The sequence below is a fragment of the Monodelphis domestica genome, chromosome 7, assembly GCF_027887165.1.
Source record: "Monodelphis domestica isolate mMonDom1 chromosome 7, mMonDom1.pri, whole genome shotgun sequence".
Lineage (NCBI taxonomy): Eukaryota > Metazoa > Chordata > Mammalia > Didelphimorphia > Didelphidae > Monodelphis > Monodelphis domestica.
The window spans coordinates 252257904-252276863 of NC_077233.1; the positions used below are offsets into that span (position 1 = coordinate 252257904).

Sequence of the window (18960 nt, forward strand, 5' to 3'; positions counted from 1 at the left end):
CATCTCATCTCTGGCTTCCGGAGATGCCAGAGTCCACGACTAGAAGGGGATTTTACTGAGTAGAGTCGCTGATCGGGAGCCTGGCTTTAGACGTGCAGACTGGTCAGCGAGGAGCTGTCGTTTTATGTGTGGAGACGGTTTTGTGGCGACTTTTAATTAAAATCCAGGTATATGTGTGAGGCTCTGGGCTCTCCTTACTTGAACGGCATACATGTCCATGCTCTGGAGAGCCACAAGAAATGCTAGACCTTGAAGAGACCAGATTTGATTCTGCGTATAAAAATCGTTTTAACTCTCAGCTATTCTAATCATGTTATATAGAAATGGAACTAGTCATCTCACCCATCAGTCCGTTTAGGTTTATATGGGCTTTTTACCCAGAACATCTTAAGACATTTCTATTAGTATAAAAGATTCACATTGCTTGCTTTTATTCTGATTACTTTAAAGAGAACTAGGGGTTGGGCTTGACTAGCACGGCACTTAATTTTCCAAAATGATACAGAAAAGTACCTTTTAATAAAACCTGCATTAAGTCTTTTACCCAGCAATCAACAGAGAAAACCATAATATAGCGTAACACTAACCTGTGAACTGAAGGGCGTGAGTTCAGATTCAGCCACCTAGTAGCTGTTTGACCATGGACAACCAAGCCACCTATTCTTTCTGAGAAACAATTCTCTCACCTACAAAATGGGAATATGTCAATATCTTACTCTACTGGATGGTGATGAGTATACCGTGATATGTATGTTGATAGGTTCAATTCTAAAATGCAATGTAAATGAAAGATTTTATTTTTTAAAGATCTTTCATTAAGAAATCTATTTTTTAGGACTATTAAACTATGTCAGTAACCACCTGTCATCATTGTTTCTCTATTAGAGGATTTATTTTTTTAATCCCTTTTTCTGGCTATGGATCTTATAGTCGATTGAGTGATAACAAAAGAAATTTATACAGTTAGGGAGAAATTTGAAGATTATGGGGACAAAGATTGATAGTTGATGGTTGAGGTGATAAGTGGTTAGGTATCCCAATGGACTCTGAAATGCAGCTGACAGAAGATTTAAACCGGTCAAGAGGAGTAATTTTAACAAATGGTCTCCCTTGGCATCCCTGCTAATGTGATCTTATCCTTAAGGGTGTGTTATAGTAATATCGGTCTAAAATGTTTTAAATTTGTACCCAAGAAACAATATTACAGAAATTCTTAGTTTATATACAATTATCTCCTATTTTAAAATGTTAGGAAAAGCTCCTTTTATTTGGCATTTAAGTTCAAAATAAAATAAATTTGTGTTAATGGAAATGGATTTCAGATAATTTAGTTCAATTCTTAAGAGAATAGTAAGAAATTCAATTTGGTTAAATAATGAAGAGTAGTAGAAAATTAGGAAAACATTTTTTATATAGTCTTAAGGTTTTATGAGTTTTTTTCTGAAAATTGTTCTTCTCCGAATGTTGATAGGATTAATTCTGTCCAAATAGTCAAATTTATTGATCAATAGAAATTTCTATTATCTTTTTCATATGTAGTATATATGTCATATAGAATATACATGCTTTATATGTGTATATATAAACCCACATATAGCAATAGAGCCGTTTTCATAATTGTAAATTTAACTCATAATTTTAACTCATAATTTTGTCTATTATGTTGGTTCAGATGAATAGTACTATATTGGAGCATTTTGTGTTTGTTTCCTAATTATTTATTGAGAAACATAGTTTTGAATATGTGGTGGCATTTCTAGTCAGAAAATATTTTAATTCTAAGATTAGGGATAATTTAATATTCTTTACAGAATCTCTTGATAATAGTGGGAGGGGGTATGATTAAAGCCAACTTTATCAACTATGATTATACCAGATAGTATATTTTAGACTGAGATTTGATTAACAATACCAGTAAATGTGTATAACTTTGAGATTTTGCCAAAATGGAGAGAATAGTGTATAGCACATGGGTACCCATTCATTCTCCTCTCAGAATTAGACATGGAAATAACTCCTAATCATACCAGGAAGGATTTAGATTCTCTTTTAAGTGAAAACTCCTTTATAGTTAGGGTCTTCCCTCACCCCCTTAAAGAAAAGTAGTAAGGCCTGGGCACTGGCGTTAAGTCACTTGCCAAAGGTCACCTAGCTAGAAAAAGTGGGTTTTTAGAAGGTGGATGTAATTTTAAAGATACTTTTGTACCTTTACAAATGCCCATTTCTGAAAAGATTTCTAAAATTATCAGTTTAGAACTAGAAAGAAATGGAGACATCCTGAAGCCAGCTTTCACATCTCTCTCCTACTATTTTTTCCCTTCCTCTTGTCCTATTTTACGGATAAGATTAGACAAGATTACCTGCTTGAGGTTACAAAAGCAGGAAAATGTCAGAAGCAGGATTTGAACTAAGATCTACTCCAAATCTAGAGCCTATTCAAGAGAGGCATAAAGTAGAGGAGGGAAAGAAGCTATTGGAGCAATATTGGACCTTATTTAATGTGAGAATAATAAATCCCTGGGCTTAGTGTTGGAAGAGTTGACTTTTTCTTCTTTTTTAATCCTATTATTGTGTACCTAGTAGTTTTGGGCAAGTCGTTTCACTTTTAAAAATATCACCCATTCCCCTATAAAATGAGTCCATGAATTTTGTGTTTTAATATTTCCTTTGGAATCCCTGTATTTAATGTTATACATTTAAAAATATTTTGAAAAAGGTTTCTTAGGCTTTCTAAGGTTGTCAAAGGGGGGCGCATGATTCAAAAAGAGGTTTTAAAACACTGAACTAGAGAGACGTTTAAGATCTGATCTTAAATGCTGTAAAGAGCTCTCATTGTAAGTCATATGTGTAGTTTAAACCTTTTGATTTACAGACAGGAGAACCAAGACCCAGAAAAATGAATTGTCATCAGTACCATAGTTAGTGCTCAGCTGGTTTTGGCCTTTCTGAGTCTCATTGCATTGTTCTTCCCCCTCATTCTTTGTTGCTTCCTTATATACCCTTAATCTCTACCTGCTTTGGTCTAAGATTGGAATGAAATAATTTTTGGCAAATTGACATAAAAATGGCCTAAAAGCCCTGTGTGTGGAATTCTTAGAAGTAGTTAATTTTAGAATAGTTGTATTTAACTGCACTTAAACATTTTTTTGCAGTTTTCAGAAAAGGTGAAGAAAAATTTAGGATGATGAAGTGTTGCAAGGTGTTATTACTTTTAAAAATCCTTTTTGTTTTCATTTCTACCAACATTTGTTATTAAGTACCTACTCAGTGGACAAAGTGCCAGGTACTAGAAGCTATCCCCACCTTCTCTTTCTTAATTCTAGTGCCTTCCTTCTGTCATTTATTTCCTGCTTAGCCAGACTGTAGCTTGCTTTGCCTATATTTGTTAGTATGTTGTCTCCTCTATTAAATTGTAAGCCCCTCGAGGTCAGGGCCTGGCTTTTGCTTCCTTTTATGTGCCAAGCACTTAGCTTGGTGCCTGACACATAATAGGTGCTTAATAAATGTTTACTGAATTCAGATGACTAACCTAGGCGATAGACTGGTTCCAGGGCAAGAGGCAAAGTTATCTGATAGCTCACCCCACCATTCTCCCTTGGTAATCTCTTGAAGTCAAGAGACCAAGACAGAAGAGCTACCCTCCCCTTAGGTTGGGGGAATTCCCTTGTGGCTAACATAAGGGAAGCCTTTTGAAGTCTGAGTCACTGAGAATGGACAATGGGAGATGATTTGCTAAATTGGAGAGATGACCCGCATCAGTCCCATCACAGACCCAGGGGAGGATATAGACCCTGGGCCAGCGGTCATGGATCTAAAAATAAAGTGATGAGAAATTTTACTTTATAGTTCATTGATTTGGGGAGGGGGGGAGTAAGTTTTTTGCAGAAATAAAGACAAATCTGTACAAGATGTTAAGAACTTTATAGGTTTGGATTTCAGGCAGTGAAGGCTTTGTGGGAAAGTAGCCCCAGAATGAGGCTTTGAATGAAGTGGCGTTTCTCCAGATATTATATGCCTTATATGTTCACAGTATTGATGAATCCATAGAAGTAGGGGAGGGCAAGAGGAGATGGTTGTGATGGGGTATATGACAAGGGCAAGAGATGAACTGAGGTTGGGAAGGAAGGGCAGTGTCCAACAGCGGAGGGTCTTTAGGGACGTTTGAAAACCAAACCAAAATAATGCCCGTGAGCAAGGGAGAGTAGTAATGGCATAGTTATCAGCCCATGAAAGATAGCTTTTTGGTCTATGTCAGAAAATAAATTTAGAGTTTAAAGGGACTTGAGACTTATTAAAGAGAGTTCTTTTTAGCTTTTTGCTAAAGATATGTGGATCCTTTCCTAGAATATTTTTAACATAGAAAAATAAATTACATAAGATAATAAAGGACCCTACTTGCTTTGAAATAGGTTTATTTAAATGTATTTTAAAAACAAAGTTACATGACTTGTGCAAGGGAGCACAGATAGATAATAAAACAGGCAACGTTTGAAACCAGGCTAATTTCAGCTCTAGTGTATTTTTCACTGTACTGCCCTGTTTTCCGTCTTGCTTGAGAAGTTAACAAGTAAAATAAATTCACCTTGAGGCTCTTAGCTATGGGTACCTATGAAAAGCCAAGCCTCATGCACATTTACAGTAAAAGAGAATAGCACATTTTTTTTTGTTTTATTATCAGAGTAGTTTATGTAATAGTAAACCATCTCCCCCACTCCTACCAAAAAGTGTTTTATGTTTGGTCATAAATCAGTTTAAGCACTTCCCACACATACCTATATGATACGAAGTTTAGATTTGGACACTTAAAAATAGCTAAATTTTCCGCCTAAGAAATGAACTGCATGATACGGGGTGGCCATTATAGGAACTAGGCCAATTTTGTATTTTTCTTTAGAAGCCATCTGTTAATTAAAGTTGCCCTACATCTGATAGAGCTTTTCTATAAGATAGGCAATTCTTTAACAGGAAAAATAAACAAACCAAAGTGAATGCTTATTCTTGCCCAGCACTTCTCCTATTTAGGTTGCAGGTCACACGTTATCCTCTGTGAAAAGATTTTTATAACTTTTACCATGAACTGCTAAACTTACTCTGTGGATTACATGCCATTGGGATGGTTGTGTTCTCCCCCCTCAACCCCCCATTACTGCTTAGTAGAGGCCTTTCTGAGACTCTTCTAGCTGTGTCTGCAGTATTTAAATAGTCTTCCTTTTATAGTCAGCATTTATGTACCAACCTGCTGTAATAGAATTGGTTCATTTGGGGATTTCTCATAACTACAAGAATCAGGGCTTCATACAATTTTTAAAGCAGAAGAAAATCCTTCTCATACCATTGGGAAGACGACTACTTGTTTGCAGTGAAGATAAGCAAACAAAAAAAGCCCTCTTATAGAAAGGGCAGAAGTAAAATATTCTGTTGCTAAGGTTTTGCATGTGTATCCTTTGTGTTTCAAATGTAGAGGATTTATCTGGGAGAATTTAAGTCCTGTGTAATTTTGTTTTGTTGGGGCAGCTGAGTGGCGCAGTGGATAGAGCGCTAGGCTTGGAGTTAGGAAGCTCTGATTTAAAATCCAGTTTCAGACACCTCTACTAGCTGTGTGACCCTGGGCAAGTCACTTAACCCTGCATTTTCTTATCTCTAAAATGAGCCAGAGAAGGAAATGGCAGATTACTCTAGGATCTTTGCCAAGAAAACCCCAAGTGGGGTCACAAATAGATACAACCAAAACAACTGAGCAATAACAATTTTGTTCCCTTTCTCCATCTAAATGTTAATGTTATATTTGTATGCTATATTTCTTTTCTGAAATATGCCCAGCTAAACTGGTGGCTTGTGTCAATTATGCATACAAGTTGCAGAACCAGCGAGATTTTTAGTGTATCCTCCCCTTAAATCAACCCAGATTCAATGCAGTCTTCTTGACCCTTCATAGCTGGCCCTTTTGTTCGTTGTTTCTTCATATTACGAATGAAAACATAAGTGGCATCCTCTTTTAGTCATGTCCTTTTGGGAATCATCGACAAGTATCTTCCCAAGAGGAGAGTCAATAACCAAGGAGAAGCTAAGCATCTCTTCAAAATACTTTATTTCAGAACCAAGAATTTGCTTGAAATTTACATTGCAGAAATTGAGTGGTAAACCTTCAAGCTTTAGTGATGAGGGTACGTAGACAATATGTACTTTATAGGTAAGTGATGATTATGAAAAATGAAACTTCACCATAGTCATTGCTTTCATCTTGACAGTAAAAAAAAGAGGCTTTGATTAACTTTCATGAATAGAAGAAGGGTGACTTTAGTCTTTATTTTTGAGACTATATAAAAGGAAGGCTATGAAAAAAAAAGAATGGTCTTGCATTATACAGCTTTCCTTCCATCACTGCAAACAAGACTATTGGACTCTTCCTCCACAGATGCCTTGGATAATAAGGGACTTTGGACTTTTGTAACCTTTAAAAATTTTTAATTAATATTTTAATATAATTTCTTTCCTTTGTTATCTAGCATATGTTATCGTATGCATTTAAAAACATTATTTTGAAGCATCCATAGATTTTTATCACTGAAAACATTCCCAAAAGGGTCTCTGTCTCTGTGTCTTACACACATGCATAGTTAAGCATCCCTGCCTTAGTAGACGGCCTTCGTGAGTTGTCAGTCGTTTCTACCCATCCTCACTTTCCTCTCCCTCTTCAAAAACCTCCAACAACCTCAAAACCACTTGATGATTATTAGTCAAAGCTGGTCTATTATCAGGCTTATAAAAGTTCCCCCCTCCCCCCCCTTAAAATAGGTCCTTCCATAGCTGCTCTTTGATTTACAATCTGTTAATAAATTTTTGCTTAGTGTTTCTCTAGCTTGATTGTTTCTTCCATCCATGGTTTGTGCTCTGGTGAGATATTGGAGTGTTTGTAAGGAAGAGCTTATGTCGAAGTTTTAACTTCATCTTACATTTTACATAATATAAATACAATACATACATATACACTAAATATATATAAATATATAAACATTTTTTGTAGCTTAGAATTTTCCTTATAACTCCTTTTAACAAGTACTGACAGATAGGACAACTATTATTCTTTCTGCATGTTAAAGACATTCTGCCCTCTCGTTACTTTACCATTTGATTGGGAAGATTAAGTTGGCTAACATGCAGTTGGTTGCTTTTGTATGCTACTATTGAATACTATTGAATCTTGGGGCCTAGAGCTCGGGATTTGATGTTAGGGTTTCATCTTTAGTTATAGTTAGAAAGGCTTCCTTGGGAAGTCTTGGTGGGTCTCCATTAAAGCCCCCAATTTTGGGAGGAACACAGTTTGATGAAGAAAAGGTGTAAAGTTGATCTAAATACACAAACTATGTTGTCTCAAGGTGGGGCATGGAGGAGGACTGGGAAGTTCATGAGATGAAACCAAAACACTTTCCTTATTATTACTTTACAATCAGTTTTTGATCTGGACTTCAAACAGGAATGAATAATAAATTAGGAATGGGGGTCATTTAAAAAGGATCTCATAGCCTTTGAATTGAAGTATGCAATGCTCTAGAGGGAAGAAAACTGTGAAGGAGGTTTGTAGAAGAAAGATTACAGCAATGCTTGCACAAACATTTCTAGGGACTTGCAACCTCCTGCTTGATGAATTCCCTGACTGTTCTTTGTAGTCAGTGTTCAGTGGTGCAGCCAAAGTTATCAGCCTTGGTTTATTACTCTGACAATGCTACCTCACTGCTTGGCCTTTCTAAAGCCTTATTGTGGCTTCCTGTTACAAAGTAGAGCACATTAACAATGCCCTAGTCTGGACTTTATTAGGGTGTTCTGGAGATCTTACCATAATCTTCTATTTTCCCCACATTGACTTTTCTCAGGAAGACAAATGTTCATTTATTCACTTTATTTGACTCTCTTATTCCTGCCTACTCTCTATATCTGGAATAAGCCCTATTCCTTCAATCAGAGGAAACCTATTTAGTTTGTATAATTTCACTATGAAGATCTTGGAATCAGGAATAAAATTTTGAACATCTTAAGAGGCTTTTCTTATTTTGGAGAATTTTGAAGTACCATATTATACGCACAAACACTTTTTGATGTTTTTTGGATAAGAAAGGAGTGGTTTATTATAAAGAAAATTTTGACAGTAGCAGTCAATCAGCAAACATATATTAAGTGCTCACTTAATATAATATATTATATGATATATAATATAATAATATAATATAATAGTGCTAGGCACTATTGACTCTATGATTTGGCCAGATAAATCATTTTATTATATGCTTCCAAAAGCAGTTCATGCAAGTCACATTTTGTTCTAAATTTGCTTTTTTATCCCTTGTTCCACACCTGGAATTTTATCAGTTTGTAGTACTCCGAATATGAAAACCCTGCATCGATGAATGCAGATTGGCAGTTCGTCTTTAACTTGGTCTGATAGAATTGTCTTGGAAGTTATCACTTACCCACCATACTATAGCCAGGATGTGTTGGGCTGAATGAACTTGGTCTTCCTGACTCCATTGTTGACCCTCTGTTATGCCATGCTTGCTCTCTTTAAATTTGCTTCAGATGGCCATCTCTAATTCATCTGTTTCATAAACTGGGATTTTTAACTAGGGATGTCACAGACATGTACGTGATACAGTTTTGCTTTTGAATATTATAGTTACATGGATGGGGAATTCATTTGGACAGACATTTAGTTCCCTGATGTCTACAAAACACTATTTTGTTTGATGAATTGTTGTTCTGGAATAAGAGAATAATATTGATCAACGGTAAATTGTCCATGTCTGGTTGAGTTCATTGCAAGAAGAGGTGACTCAGTAGATTGAGAGCCAGGCTAGAGATGGGAGGACCTGGGTTCAACTATGACCTGTCCCTTTCTAGTTGTGTGGCCCTGGGCAAGTCCCTTAACCTCACTTGCATAGCCCTTACCACCCTGGTTCCAAGACAGAACATAAGGGTTTAAATAAAATTTAAAAAAGAAGATTAATGATTTCTTTCTCTATACTAGTGCTTAGCACATAGACACTTAATAAATGACTGGGCATATTTTAGTGTTTCTTGGATAATGTCATTTCAGTTGATAATAAAGATGGTATGGTATGCTGTGGTATATGAGTTTTTGGTTAAACCTAAAAACAAACATTCACATACCAGGGAGCACTGAATGAATTTCCTGTAAATTTCTCAGCTTTTGCATTGGAAACTGATGGCTAACAAGCCTCTTGACTTCTTTCTGTTGGTCTAACCTTAACTTTTATTTTCAGAAGGAAATTTACTTATTTCTAGCTGGAATTCCTTTGTAATATGAGTGTATTGTAGATTTTCATAGCCAATCTGTTTCCCATTCTTCAGGACAAAACCAGGGAAGAGTTCAGAGCTCTGCAGAAAATGTGGACATGTTTGATTTTTGCAAATGACATTTAGCTATTTTTAGGCACAACTGTGTAATTTAGTGTGACACATCAAACCAAATAGATTTGTTACATGAACTGAGAAATCATTTTGCTGTAGTAAAGTTATAATTATGATGTTTAGTGCTTCTTTGATTTTTCATGCCAGTTTTGAATTTTTTTAAAAAAGGTCACTGGCAAAAGGGGGGGGGTGCATTTTTTTAGAGGCTGCCCTGCTATTCTCTTTGCTGCTTAGTTGTTCTTTATTCTTTTCTTTCTTTCTTTCTTTCTTTCTTTCTTTCTTTCTTTCTTTCTTTCTTTCTTTCTTTCTTTCTTTCTTTCTTTCTTTCTTTCTTTCTTTCTTTCTTTCTTTCTTTCTTTCTCTCTTTCTCTCTTTCTCTCTTTCTCTCTTTCTCTCTTTCTCTCTTTCTCTCTTTCTCTCTTTCTCTCTTTCTCTCTTTCTCTCTTTCTCTCTTTCTCTCTTTCTCTCTTTCTCTCTTTCTCTCTTTCTCTCTTTCTCTCTTTCTCTCTTTCTCTCTTTCTCTCTTTCTCTCTCTCTCTCTCTCTCTCTCTCTCTTTCTCTCTCTCTCTCTCTCTCTCTCTCTCTTTCTCTCTTTCTTTCTCTCTTTCTTGCTCTCTTTCTTGCTCTCTTTCTTTCTCTCTTTCTCTCTCTCTTTCTTTCTCTCTTTCTCTCTCTCTCTTTCTCTCTCTCTTTCTTTCTCTCTTTCTTTCTTGTTTTTTTGTGAGAGTTGACACCCAGTTGGTGGTAGAGGCTAGCCACAGATGCCCTTTTTCACTATCACAGTTGCTAGTATATTTTCCCCTGTTTCTCAGCACTAAGTATTTCAGGAAATAAAGAACAGCTCTTTATTTTCTGTCTCCACCCCCAATAGACTTAACATAAATAACCCCCTTGATTTTAAGCATGGCAAGGTAAGGCAAGTAGCAAAAAACACCTTTAAAAAAAACTAAAGAACATTAACTAGAGAAATTAGAATATTTTAACAGATTTTGTTTTGTTTTGGCCAGAAATTTTATTTCATGTTAGCAAAAAGAAGGCATAGGAGAATTGGCACTGTTGCTTTAGGACCCAGCTTTGGCATTTAGCTTGAGTCTCCATTTCCCTATCTGTACAATGATGATAATCTGTCCTCACCAGACTTTGAGAATTATAAAGCCATCATGCTAAAACATGCTTATCCTGAGTAAGAATTGCTCCTCCCCCCACCTTCCCCTTTAGACTTTAGCCTTATTATGAAGACCTATCAGGTTTTGATGATGATAATTCTTTCTTTTGAAGGAACTATATAAAATTTGTGGGATAAAAAGTGTGCTCTCTTGAAGACCTGTGACGCTAGGTGAAAGAGACTTGCAGATAAGGTGTCATGAGTCCCAGAGAAGGAAAATAACATGCACACAAAGCTGAGATTTAAACTTGTGTGCCTTCACTCTAATCCACTGTGCTGCTTCTCAGTGAGAGTTGGGGGTGGGTTTGAAACCTATAACCTCAGAATCTCTTCATCTCTATCTCACTTTTTTTGCCCTTCAAATTTTATTTCCAAGAAGTTTATGTATTAAAACTATTTATTTTATTTTATGCATTAGTGCTAGGCTATGCTTTTTTCCCCCTCAGGTTGCAATCACAAATCACTATTTTCCTTGTCCAGTAGAGAGTCAGCTATGTTGTCTGGTGCTGCTCTTCTAGGGAGACAGAAATTCCTTAAGTGGATTGCAAAATGGGACCTTTTGAGAAATCACAGTTTCCCACAACTTAATGCAAGATCATATGCTGCTTTACTAATACTTATTTACTATTATCCACTAAGACATGACACATTATATACCTAATACATATTATCTATTATATGGGGATAGCTAATTATCTCTAATGGAGTATTAAGGAGATACTTGATCATCAATTGTTAGTCATCACTTATAAATATGAACTCACCAGAAACTTAACATTTTAACAAGAAACTTACATTTTAAAATGAAATTAGTATAAACCTAAATAAATTTCTGATGTCCAAAAAAAAAAGCCTGTTCAGGATACCTTTTCTATTTATGCCAATTTCATGGTTTGAAAGGATCTTTAGTGAGCCATCTGTTTTCTGCATTATGTGAATGGATAGGTTGAATTTTCTATCCTTGTTATAATCCCTGGTAATGTCTTTTGGAAGCTTGTTAAAATGCCTAAGAGGCTTTCGGGGAAACTCTACTGCTATCTTATTATACCTTCCTTTCTAGGGTTTCTATTCCCTAAACTGAGAATCTGTCCTGCTCAATCAGAAGAAAATACAGAGGACCATATTCATAGTTGCTGCTACTTCTTTTTTTTAATGGATGACTTTCTAAAAATGGCATGCTGTATTTACAGAAGGCAGGGAATTAAAGTTGGCAGGAAGTGAACATTTAAGATTTGTTTACTGAATACTGTAGAAAGGAATAGTGAGTACTTCATACCATTCTTACTCTGAGGTCTTCTCCCATTAGACCCGTTGGTGTAAATATTGTGTCTGATTGGCTTCATTACAGATTTGATCTCTGCTTTTAATATGCCACCTTTTGTCTCTGGTGCTTGAGGCTGGAAGGCAGAAACTAAGGCACACAGCTTTTCTGACTAGAGAAGCACAGTGAGTGTTCAAGAACAGAATCCCATCACAAATAATAGTGTTAGGAAATTAATAGTCTGAAGACAATACAGTGGAGTTCAGGAGTGAAAATTGAATATTAAAATGAGGGAAGAGAGAAGTCTTTTTAAAAAAGGAAATAGAAGAGGAGGAAATGGGGGAATCCCTGAAATGAAGGTAATTCAAAATCAGATGCCTGTTTGTTCAGGTGCACAGTTCTTTAGCTTTGTGGTGTTGAAAATACAGAGATGCTTAAATTTGTTCTTTTCTCACATGGTCTCATTTTCCTATTGTCCACCTAAAGGACCTGGTAGAGCCTGCTAGTTAGAGAAATATTGTGGTGACCTATTTCTAGAAATAGAGAGGTATTTTAAAAATAAATGTTGCTTTGTACCTTTCTATCCCATGAAACATCACTACTTCTTTAAATGAAATAATAGATACACATCAATCAGTGTAGACACTTTTTATTGTTGATTCAATTACCAGGTTTTATAAAAATTCACTATCTGCGTTTTTCATTGACTGTATTTGAATAGTCTTGGCAGACTCAATTATATTAGTGAAAAAGCACTTAAAACAAAATTACATGCTGACACCTCATAATTCATACTTGTAGATCTGTGAAACAGATTTATGTAAATCTATCAAATTCCAAATAGAACATGATTTTTAAATTGAGATTTCATTTTATTATGATAATTGTGAAAATGCATATTTTTGGGATATGAAGCATTTAATGTTTGGAAGAACCTTTCTTATCCAGCTGTTGACTTGTGAAGACACACTGCACATCTGACCACTCTTTTCCCATGTGTCGCCTGTTTCATCTGGCACAGTATAGTAACTTAATATTTTAGAACTGTATCATGAAGTGGTGGGGTAGAGTGAGAAGGGAACCAGATGTGGCATCAGAATCTGAGCAAGAATTCTACTTCTGATGATGGGAGGAAGGTGACCCGAATAGAAGAAAAATGGACTGAGGAGGAAAATTCAGTTCTTAAACATGTGTAGCTTTTAAGAAGGACCTTTGCTAACAAATCTTAGGGTATAGTTAAAATTTGTCTTGGACCAGAGGGGGGGAAGTGAGGCTCAGAGATACTATGTAATTTGGGCGATAGCCCAAATTAGTAGGAACCTAGTGTTTGATCCAGGTCTCCTGAATTTACCCCGTGGGCTTAATATATGCGAAATGTCACTCAAATGTGCTTATCAACAAAATGTTTTAGTAGCCTGCTGAATCCAGTGACAATTCTTTTATCTCAGCTATCATGATTAATTGTTAAGGAGCTCTAAAGTGACTTCCACAACCTTTTTAATAAGTTGTATTAGGATGGTTTTGGACACTTGGATAACTCTTTACAACTCTTTATAACTCAAGACCACCCAAGTGGTTTAATTCTATAGAAGAATGGAAGATGGCTGGCAACTCATCCATGGCTGTTTTATCAAGCATGCATCATTTCTTTCCTTTTCTCCTCCTTACCACCTCTTCATTTCCCAATATATCTCTCCCTTTCCCCATCTGTTATTTAAAAACAATAACACTATCATAAAAGGTGGAAAGGCAGTTCTGCAAAATCAAATAGCATTATTTGAATGACTGTTTTCTACCCCCATAGTTACTTGCCTTTGCAAAGAAGAGATTAGGTTTTTATCATATAAAAGGGGGGTTTCTTATCCCATCACTTTCTGTGGGACCAAGATCATTATAATTAATTGGCATTCAGTTTCAACTTTTTTTTTTGAATTTCCATTTCTCTTCTATAATAACTTTGTATATTATCTCCTTGGTTCTGCTTACTTCACTTTGCATCAGTTCCTGTTCTTCCTCCCATGTCTCCCTATAATCTTATTTATGGCACAGTAATATTCCATCCTATCCCTATAATATGATTTGCCTAGCCATTTTCCACTCAATGGGTATCTAATTTGATTCCAGTTTTATGCCACTACAAGAAAGTGCTACCATAAATATTTTGCTGGGTATGGGTTTATATTATTAAACTCTTTGGGATATATGGGATATAACGGGGATTTTGTCCATCCATGGGTGGTATGGTCAGTTGAATCTCATACTTCTATTTTGCTTTATAGAAAGATTGGGCTGCTTCACAGCTCTGTAGTATGTTTGTGTGACAGCTTTTCTGTAACTCCTCTAACGTTATTATTCTCATCTTTGTTCATCTTTGCCAATTTGTTGGTTATAAAATGAAGCCCGTGAGTTGTTTTGATTGCATTTCTCTCATGATTTGAAGTAATTTTTATGTAATTATTACTAGTTTGCTGAGTTGTTTTTCCCATTGTGCTTTCATGATCAGAGATGCCTTTTTTCAGATGTGCCGATTAGAAAGAACATATGTCAAATAGCCACTATTCAGGACAGAATTTGAATTTGGGAGTAGCTTCTGTCTTAAGAGATCTATTCGAAATGAGGAAATGAAGTCTACAGACGAGGGCATAAGTTTGAAGATCAGAACCCAGTGCTTAGTTGAGCATCCATGGGGCAAGCTGGATGGCTCAGTGAATTGAGAGTCGGGCCTAGAGATGGGAGGTCCTAGGTTCAAATGTGACCTCAGAGACTTCTTGGCTGTGTGACCCTGGGCAAGTCACTTAAGCCCCATCACCTAGCCTTACCACTCTTCTGCCTTGGAACCAATGCACAGTATTGATTCTTAGATGGAAGGTAAAGTTTAAAAAAAAAAAGAAGTTGAACATTCTATAAATCTTCAAATTTAGGATACTTCTTTCCAATAGTTTTGATGTAGTCTTCAGCTTTAGTTGCTTAAAATTACATTAAGATATTCATGATATTATGAATTCATATTAAATCTAAGCAAGGCATCATGATGCCATGAGAAGGATTGTGTGCAACTTCCTCCTCTGTCGTCTACTTGTCCCTGTGACACTGGCCAAGTCGCTTGACATTTAGATTCCTCTAGATTTCTGAGACTAGAAATTTTAGAGAACGTTCTGACATGTGAAGATAAAAGACATTTTCTCATCTAGATCATTGTTAAGCGTTAGATGGGACAAATATAGCTATAGATTCCGGTGAAATCATACACGCTTATAAATTTAAGTCAATACTGAATCTCAAACCTGTGTTATAGATAAGAAACAAAAGTCCAGATATCAAGCACTTCACCATTTCCCTGTTGTGTATACTACGTGCATAGTAACATGCTGGATCTCACTAGATAGCCTCCCCCCCCCCCCATACGGCCCTCATCTGACTTAAGAATGCAATCTTTAAGCAGCTTTAATACTTTTATTATTGTATTTTGCTTAGGATCATCTCACCTCCATCCTAAATCTCCCAGTGGACAAAGGGCAAGGAAACATGAGAGGCATGCTGGATGGTGTTGGTTATAGGGAGGGGGAGCATTAAAGACTTGAGGTCAATGTAGACACATGATAAAGAACCATGTCAGGGGATGAATGGTCCACCCAGGTCAAGAAATAGATCTAGCCAATCACCAAAGCATTTGCTAAATGGGGAATCAAATAGTCCCTTACCTTTGGGAGCTTATATTCCATTAGGGGAGACAACATGTGCTTCTCTCCATCTATACAACGGTATATGGACATGAAATACTAGGGTGAGGAAGGGGAGCCTGAAGGTGAGGTGGGGACACAAGAGAAGCGTCACTGGAATATGATGCATGTGCTCAGTCCTTAAAGAATGGAGGAATTCCAGGACCTGGAGATGAAAAAAGGAGTGAATTAGAGTCGTGACAGCTGAGAGGTAGATGACAAAGGCACAGAGGGATGAGAGAAAAAGTGGGAGGTACAGATTTCAACCAGTTTCGCCACATTGTAAAGTACACAAGAGGAAACAGTACGTGTTGGATTGGCTCGAAGTTCGAATGATTTTCAAAAGCTATAAACAGGTGTTTATACTTTATAGCCCACTATAAACAGCGTTGGTGCTCTGTTAGTGTTATATGGCCAGTGTGTTTCTTCTCTCCGAAGTTGATCAGATCATAGATTTGGAGCTTGGAGAGACCTTGAAATCATCCACTCTACCTGTTCCTTTTTACAGATGAATAAACTGAAGCCCAGGAGAGGTGTAAAAAAAAAAAAAAGAATTGCCCCAAATGAGATAGAATCTAGGATTGAAGTGGTGTTGCTGGGCTTGGACTCAGACCTAGGTTCAGAGTAGTAGCTGTGTGGGTTCACAGGCAAGTAAAAGACCACCTACCTGCAGTTCTTGAAAACCTTAAAGTGTTCTATGAAAGTCAAAGATCATTATTAAAGATTTAATCAGCTTTAATTTAATTTAATCAATTAAATTTAATTTAATTGTAGAGCCTAAAGTGATCTAATTTGTCTTTCTGCCTTTGGGCTGAAGTGTACCAAACTGTCCCTGATAGGTGATCATCTAAGTAAGAGGCTACTTACTACTGTGGTACCCATTCTAGTGCTAATTAATTAACTCCGTATCAATCCAACTCCACTAACATTCAATTTACAGGCTGTGAACCAGGCTCTTGGCTAAGCCTTGAGATACTTTAAGATATCTAACCTAAATACCAGCACATCCGGGCTTAACTATTTTGCCTTTTGTTACCCTTGGGAATAGAAAGCATCTAGTCAATCCTTGACATTATGTGGACTTTGTGTATTCCTAAGGACTCTCTTCAGGCTCCTTAAAATTTCTCTCTTTCTAGATAAACCGAGACTCAGATTTCTGGGTACAGATTTATATGCCGAGTGATCTGTTGGTGAATATCTACATAACTTTATTCTAGACTAGTAAACGTGTAAGAATATTAAAATGAGTTTGTTGAATTTAGATGAACAGATTCCACTCCTTTTATATACACATAGGCAGTGAATGTTGTGGGACGTTCCCCTGGCCTGGTCTGTAGGTTGATTTGAATGACCCTATTCTGTGCTTAGCCACTTCACTAGTGCCACTTCTTAATTAGCTTTTAATGGACAGGGATCAGCCCTGCATAGCAGGGGAGTTGGTGCTGTTGCTTTGGGGTAGAATAATCATTGACCCTGAGCAGCTGCTTCCAAGAGCCTGGGAGGGCAGCCATGAACTGCCAACATATGGAGTATAAAAATTAACCTCAATTTTGAGGAGATTTTTTTTTAAACCTTAAAAGGTCAACTTTTATACACTGCGCTATATAGTGTCCTGAAATAAGATTCTTTTGCCAACTCATGAGTTTTCTGTGACACTTGAGAGTAGCGGGTGCTATAATATTTCATTGTCTGTTAAAGGCCTGTCTTTGCCATTGCCATAAATGTTATATCGTTCTTTCACCTGGTTGGTATTATGTGCATCAAGGGAAAGAAAGAAGTCCCTGGAAAGACAGAGACTCATTAATAAGGAAAGAGTTAGATGATCTCTAAAGGTTTCTACTGTTGCAGATTTGGGGATGAAATAAGTATCATTAGTAAGTGGAATTTGTCTGTTCTTGGTCACAACAGGCATTTGATTCATTTGTCATAGAATAACAGTTATGTCAAGGACATACATTCATTCCTGCCTTTTCCCGTGGAATTTAATTGGTATTTACTTGTTTGGTTCTATAGATTGAAAATATTGTGTGCTGAGAATGAATAAGCTTATTTTGTGATACGTGTGTTCCTCAAATTGAAGCCTGTTTTTTAATGGAGTCAATCATATGTTTTTAAAATCTTCTTTTGTAAATTGTTAACATTAACTTCATTTTAGAAAGGAAAAAAGAAGTTATACCTAAAAGGGATGAATTAGAGACAATGTCTTACAGTCTCTTTTAGTGGGATAGCTCCAAAGAGAATTCCTGTTTTAAATTTTATGTATGGCTAAGTAAGTAATCATTTATGAAGTGCCTGCTACGGAACAGGCACTGTTCTAAGTTCATGCAGATACAAAGGAAGGCAAATCAGTCCCTGTCCTTGAGGAGCTCACAATCCAATGGGAGTGGCATTGTGCAAACAGCTATGTACAGAAAAATCTATGTGAACGATAAATAATGTTTACATGGGTATATGATTTGGGTTTTGGTTTTAAAAGATTACTCTATTACAAGAATGAATAATATGGAAATAAGTACTGAGTGATAATACCTGTACAACCCAGTGGAATTGCTTGTCAGCTCCAGAAGTGGGAAGGGAGAGAACATGAATCCTGTAACCGTGGAAAAATAAAATAAAAAATAAAAATCAACAGAGGAAAGGCATTTCCCCTACCCCCTTCAGAAGAGTAGGAACCTTCAGCATCATCCCTGAAATAAAGACTGAAAATTGGACTCATAGCCTATGTTAAATGACTGCTTTGGAGAGAATCTTTAATGCTGAGAAATTTCTTTTCCTTGCTATAGGAAGCACCCAGTACTCTTTCCCGTCCCTGCAACAGGCCTTGAACTTTCCTATGAAACCTTTGTGGATGTGAAATCATCCACTGTGCCCCCATATCCTTAAAGAAAGACTTGGGGAAACCACTTTTACTTACATGTAATCTGCACTAAACACATCTTACTCTATCTTGGAACATATAGAAGAAATCTAAGTGTAGAATAGAAGCTGCATGATGTCCGTTTTATTTTGGGTTTGTATCCAGAGTGCTTAGCACAGTAAGCCATTTAATAAATGTTTATTGAAATGGAAGATGAATGGTTCTCTAACTAGCTGCCTTATTTAAAGTATTGTCAAAGAGTGGAATGAGCTCTGACCTAGGAATCAGAAGATCTGGATTTAAATCTTGCCTCTGATGTTTATTTCCTGACATATCATGGGAAAATCATTTAACTTAATTTAAAAATGAAGACGTTGGCTGAGATGGTCTCTGAAGTCCCTTCCAGGTCCAGATATATGGCCCAGGGAACAGAGGGGTGTGTGTGTGTAATTTTTCTCTTCCAGAACCAACAAACTCTCTTGTCTTTGTCTCTATTTGTCTCTCTTTCCCTCCTTCCTTATTCATGACAGCAGTT

General features: G+C 36.5%; 1 protein-coding gene across 24 annotated transcripts in view; it reads left to right on the top strand.

Moving 5' to 3' along the window:
* ELAVL2 (ELAV like RNA binding protein 2) overlaps positions 1 to 18960 on the top strand; it is a 203631-nt gene that overhangs the window by 103245 nt on the left and 81426 nt on the right. The window lies entirely within an intron of this gene.